Consider the following 6,773-nt stretch of genomic DNA (forward strand, 5'->3'; position numbering starts at 1 on the left):
TCCTTTCTTTGTTATAATCGATATACATATAAAACAAGACAGGAAGCTGTATCTGACGTACTACCCTTAAAACTTTCAATTCAATAAAGAATAATAAGACCGCACTCAAAATACATAAGAAATACATAAACAACATGATAATGAATCTCATAGGATTAAAGCTAATACCAGAGTCTCCTGATGGTAGTCCGGGTTATACAGCTGACATACACCTTTACGCCAGAGGGGTGATTTTCTTGTAATTCTACTAACTATTCTATTATTCCGACACATTTGAACCAGCTATCTAGGGTCTTTCTCAAAAAGATCCCAGATAGTGCTGATATCATCTGGAGTTAAATTTGGTCCTAAACTATTTGATGAGAGCAGTGTAAACCATTTTCCCTATAGCCGTGAGTACTATCACCAACCACATGCTATTTAATAAATATTGAGATCATTCAGCCTATCACCTACTCTCAGTGGCGGATCCAGGGGGGGGGGGGCGATCGTCCCACCTAGCAGGGGCTTGCTGCCGGCGGCTGCACACTATGTGCAGATCCGTTCAGCAGAGAGAGTTAGGGAGAGAGTCCTGCCCGGCTGCTCTGATTGTGTGGCTGCTCTGATTGACACAATCAGAGCAGCCGGGCAGGACTCTCTCACTAACTCTCTCTGCTGAACGGATCTGCACATAGTGTGCAGCCGTCAGCAGCCTTAGGTGTCAAAAAGGGGGCGGGGCTAAATCGCCCCCGGTACAATTAACTTCTGGATCCGCCCCTGCCTACTCTGCATTTTATTCATATAAAATCTGTTTTGGGGACCCCTGCTTCTCTGCTGTGGCACAGTAAGTTGGGAAAGTCAGCCTGTCGCAGAGGTTAGTGTGCCAGAGTAGGAGTCTGTACAGTCACGACACATCAAGGCAGAGGCGGAACTAGCGAGCTGTGGGCCCCGAAGCAGGGAGGAGGGAACTGGGCCCCCCGCCCCTTTGCATTTGCCATGCAGCAGGTCCCATTATCTCCATGGTCTCCGGTGCACAGCACCTACCGCACCAATGGTAGTTTCACCACTGCATCAATGTACTTGTCACGGGCACTAGGAGTCTTTACCCAGGGATCACCAGATGGTAGGCTTACCAGAGCAATGTAGATGGTAATAGGGTACTCTGGTAGCTGGGTGATCACGGAACATGAAATGATGGCCGATGAGATGCTCAGGAAAGTCTATGACTAGCAACACTGGTAATAATGAGGTAATAATACACAAGGAACTGTATGGACAAGGACACGTGAATATAGTCAGTGGTCTGCGATAGCAAGTTGTACCACTGCTATAGTGAGGAGGAATGTCCAACAGAAACAAGGAGGTGGTGAGGGTCAGCGGTCTGCGGGTAGCAAGTTGTACCGCTGTCTGAGTGAAGGAATGGAATCCAAGTGGAGGTATCCAGGTAGTCAGTGGTCTGCGGTAGCAAGTTGTACCACTGCTATGTGAGAGGAGGATGGAACAGGTGATACCGGAAACAGGGATCAATGGTCTGACATCAGCAAGTTGTACCACTGAATATATATGTGAGGAGGTGCACGGGGGAAGACTGCAACACAGGATATACACAGGCACCTTATACACGATCCACAGTAATATGCACAATATAGATATATATATATATAAATGACTGAGCAGGTCTGCAATCTAGAAAGTCTCTTGAAGTAGTCCAGCACAATGATAACACAGTCAATGATGGCAATAGACTCAGCGGATAGCAGACTCCAGAGAGAACCAAACCCAGTCCAGCAAGATATGCAATACACAGCACAGTCAATGAGAAGTATGCATACCGTGGTTCAGCAGTAGCAGTCAGATGGGATAGCAGCGGTACCTGAGCGGCTAGAGGCCGACTGGATAGAAAGTCCCTGGACAGGTGAGGCAGAGGTCTAGCAGGTGCAGCGCACAGGTGAGTAGACCAACAGGGACACGAATCCACAGGAGTCAGCAACACGTGGAACTGGACTCATAGGAGACCCAGGAGAATGGAGATGATCCAGCAGAGGGTAGTAGATGAGATTCAAATCCAATGCTGACAGGAGGGTAGAGGCCAGTGGAACACGTGAAGGCGTGGAGAGTGGATCAGCAGGAGATGGACGATAGCGCTGACCACAGCGGCAAGACTCAGCGGCACACGGAGGTAACCAGTAGCAACCACAGGGACCAACAGCGATGGGAAACAGGAGTGCAGCGCAGGGCAGGAGCTGTTGATCACGAAGTGTAGCAGATGGTCATGAAAGCGGCAGTCTCGAGGAAGTCACAGCAAAGATGAGATGAGACTGTAGTGCACGGAGGCAGCGGATAGTAATCAGCTGGCAGTCACGATGTTGAACACAGGCGAGTTGCAAGCAGGAGACTGTAGTGCACGGAGGCAGCGGATAGTAGCCAGCTGGCAGTCACGATGATGAACACAGGCGAGTTGCAAGCAGGAGACCGTAGTGCACGGAGGCAGCGGATAGTAGCAGCTGGCAGTCACGATGATGAACACAGGCGAGTTGCAAGCAGGAGACTGTAGTGCACGGAGGCAGCGGATAGTAATCAGCAAACAGACTTGATGAGAAGCAGGTGAGTGAAGTAAAAGCTGGAGTGCACGGAGGCAGCGGATAGCAATGAGCAAACAGTCACATTGATATAAAATAACGTTGAAGTGGTTTAGAAGACTGTAGTGCACGGAGGCAGCGGATAGGAATCAGCAAACAGTCATGATGATACAGTTGATGGTAGAAGTGGTATGGAACCACAGTAGTAGAAGTGGTTTGGAAACCACAGGAATCAGCAGCGCTGAATACACGAGTAATACAGGAACACCTTCAGAGACTCATGAGGAATGAGACTCCAAGATCAGGCCATGTGGTGATGACCACAGGTGCTTAATATAGGGAGGTTGCCTGATCTGCCAATTAAGTTAAAGGGACATACACTGAAGGGTAGAAAAGGGCTGCGCATGCGCAGACCCTCAGGATGGAGGACGGCCACGGTTCCTAAATGTCCGGGAAGAGGCACTCACGGTCCGGTGAGTGACAGTACCCCCCCTTTTAAAGGTGGGCACAGAACGCCTGGAACCGGGCTTGTCCGGATTTTTGCAATAAAACTTCTTCAAAAGGGCAGGAGCATTAAGATCTTCAGCTTTGATCCAAGAGCGCTCCTCAGGACCAAAGCCCTTCCAATGAACGAGGAAACGGAGGACTCCTCGCGAAATTTTTGCATCCAATACCTCAGTAATCTCGAAATCCTCCTCCTGATGAACTTGAACTGGCTGCGGAGCTGATGGAGGAGTTGAGAAAGGGTTGATGATAAGAGGTTTGAGTAAAGACACATGAAAGGCATTGGAAATCCGAAGATTCTTAGGAAGAAGAAGTTTAACACATACTGGATTGATTATTTGAATGATCCTATATGGACCAATAAAACGAGGGGCGAATTTCATAGGTGGAACCTTCAAACGAATATTTTTGGTAGATAACCAGACACGATCTCCAATTTTTAGTGGTGGAATAGCCCGCCTCTTCTTATCTGCGAAAGACTTATATTTGTTAGATGTCTTCTTTAAACAGGTTTTGACCTGAGACCAGATATTTTTGAAGGTCTGACAAGCAGTCTCTACAGCAGGAACTTGGGTGGGAGAGAGGGCAGGAAATTCCGGAAAAGACGGATGGTGACCGTGAACCACCAGCACTTGACTTTTTGAAGATGACTCCTGAGATCCATCTTCAACGTCCGATGACGTCACGAACGCCCGATGAGAAGGAAGGCGTTCAGACTGAACCTTATCACACAGATCCGTAGATGAAGGATCCTGTGGAGGAGGACCTGGTGGAATAGACGAATGCTGTCTTTTGAATGAAACCATTTGAGAGAGACAACGATGATGACATTCAGCTCCCCAAGATGTAACTTGAGAAGTGCGCCAGTCAATCTGGGGAGAATGACATTGAAGCCATGGAAGGCCTAAGACAATCGGACTTGTCGTAACAGGAAGAATTAAAAACGAAATCTCTTCATGGTGTAGCCCACCAATCTGAAGCGTTACTGGAGACGTACTCTGGGTGATGAGACCATTGATGAGACGTGATCCATCCATAGCAGTCACAGTAATCGGTGTTTTCAAAGTAATCACTGGTAGGGACCATTGATTCACTAGGGATTTAGAAATGAAATTTCCTGCTGCTCCGGAATCAATCAATGCCTGTGACTCAAAGGATTTGGTAGCAAAGGAAATCGTAACATCAAAAGCGCAGGCTTTTAATTTCGTAGAAGATGGAGAGGACTCCAGGAACCCTAACCTTATCTCCCCAGTATTGGTTAGAGCCCGGCATTTCCTGGGACAAGAATTGAGCATATGCGTAGAATCGGCACAATAGATACAAAGTCTATTCTTTATTCTTCGGTCCCTCTCCTCTAAAGTTAATTTGGAGCGACCTATCTCCATGGGTATCACCGGAGATGAAGCTGGGTGAAATTGAGGATTTGAGAGAAGAGGTGTTTTAACCGAAGTTGTTTTCTCAGGTTCTCTTTCACGAAACCTCAGGTCTACACGATGGCAAAGAGAGATCAAATCTTCTAAAGAGGAGGGTAGTTCTTGTGAAGTCAGTGCGTTTTTAATTTTATCGGAAAGCCCCTGCCAGAAGGCGGCAATTAATGCTTCAGTGTTCCACTGAAGTTCAGAGGCTAAGATCCTAAATTGAATGACGTACTGAGCCACAGTGCGAGATCCTTGGCGAAGACGGAGAATGCTGGATGCAGCGGAAATAACACGACCTGGTTCATCGAATACACTTCGGAACGTGGAAATAAATTCGGCACTATCCTGTAACAATGGATCGTTTCTTTCCCACAGAGGGGAAGCCCATGCGAGAGCTTGTCCAGAAAACAATGAAATAAGATAGGCCACTCTGGAACGATGGGTAGAAAAATTTTGAGGTTGGAGCTCAAAATGAACTGAGCATTGAGTAAGAAAACCCCTACAAGTTTTGGGGTCTCCATCGTATTTTGACGGAGTAGGCAGGTGAAGCGTGGAAGCCGTAAACACCTGGGATGGCACTGGGGAAACGGAGGAAGGCACAGGAGCATCAACAGTAGTTGTGGCATCTTGCACGGACGTTCTTTGGGAAGCTAACGCCTGGTAACACCGCAGTAAATGCCGTTGGCGAACTTCCTGTTGCTCAATACGGGTAACCAGATGCCGCAGCATCTCTTTGGCTGTAGGTTCCGTATCTGGGTCTGTCATGGCCTGATCTTACTGTCACGGGCACTAGGAGTCTTTACCCAGGGATCACCAGATGGTAGGCTTACCAGAGCAATGTAGATGGTAATAGGGTACTCTGGTAGCTGGGTGATCACGGAACATGAAATGATGGCCGATGAGATGCTCAGGAAAGTCTATGACTAGCAACACTGGTAATAATGAGGTAATAATACACAAGGAACTGTATGGACAAGGACACGTGAATATAGTCAGTGGTCTGCGATAGCAAGTTGTACCACTGCTATAGTGAGGAGGAATGTCCAACAGAAACAAGGAGGTGGTGAGGGTCAGCGGTCTGCGGGTAGCAAGTTGTACCGCTGTCTGAGTGAAGGAATGGAATCCAAGTGGAGGTATCCAGGTAGTCAGTGGTCTGCGGTAGCAAGTTGTACCACTGCTATGTGAGAGGAGGATGGAACAGGTGATACCGGAAACAGGGATCAATGGTCTGACATCAGCAAGTTGTACCACTGAATATATATGTGAGGAGGTGCACGGGGGAAGACTGCAACACAGGATATACACAGGCACCTTATACACGATCCACAGTAATATGCACAATATAGATATATATATATATAAATGACTGAGCAGGTCTGCAATCTAGAAAGTCTCTTGAAGTAGTCCAGCACAATGATAACACAGTCAATGATGGCAATAGACTCAGCGGATAGCAGACTCCAGAGAGAACCAAACCCAGTCCAGCAAGATATGCAATACACAGCACAGTCAATGAGAAGTATGCATACCGTGGTTCAGCAGTAGCAGTCAGATGGGATAGCAGCGGTACCTGAGCGGCTAGAGGCCGACTGGATAGAAAGTCCCTGGACAGGTGAGGCAGAGGTCTAGCAGGTGCAGCGCACAGGTGAGTAGACCAACAGGGACACGAATCCACAGGAGTCAGCAACACGTGGAACTGGACTCATAGGAGACCCAGGAGAATGGAGATGATCCAGCAGAGGGTAGTAGATGAGATTCAAATCCAATGCTGACAGGAGGGTAGAGGCCAGTGGAACACGTGAAGGCGTGGAGAGTGGATCAGCAGGAGATGGACGATAGCGCTGACCACAGCGGCAAGACTCAGCGGCACACGGAGGTAACCAGTAGCAACCACAGGGACCAACAGCGATGGGAAACAGGAGTGCAGCGCAGGGCAGGAGCTGTTGATCACGAAGTGTAGCAGATGGTCATGAAAGCGGCAGTCTCGAGGAAGTCACAGCAAAGATGAGATGAGACTGTAGTGCACGGAGGCAGCGGATAGTAATCAGCTGGCAGTCACGATGTTGAACACAGGCGAGTTGCAAGCAGGAGACTGTAGTGCACGGAGGCAGCGGATAGTAGCCAGCTGGCAGTCACGATGATGAACACAGGCGAGTTGCAAGCAGGAGACCGTAGTGCACGGAGGCAGCGGATAGTAGCAGCTGGCAGTCACGATGATGAACACAGGCGAGTTGCAAGCAGGAGACTGTAGTGCACGGAGGCAGCGGATAGTAATCAGCAAACAGACTTGATG

Source organism: Mixophyes fleayi, chromosome 2 (genome assembly GCF_038048845.1).
Source record: "Mixophyes fleayi isolate aMixFle1 chromosome 2, aMixFle1.hap1, whole genome shotgun sequence".
NCBI lineage: Eukaryota > Metazoa > Chordata > Amphibia > Anura > Limnodynastidae > Mixophyes > Mixophyes fleayi.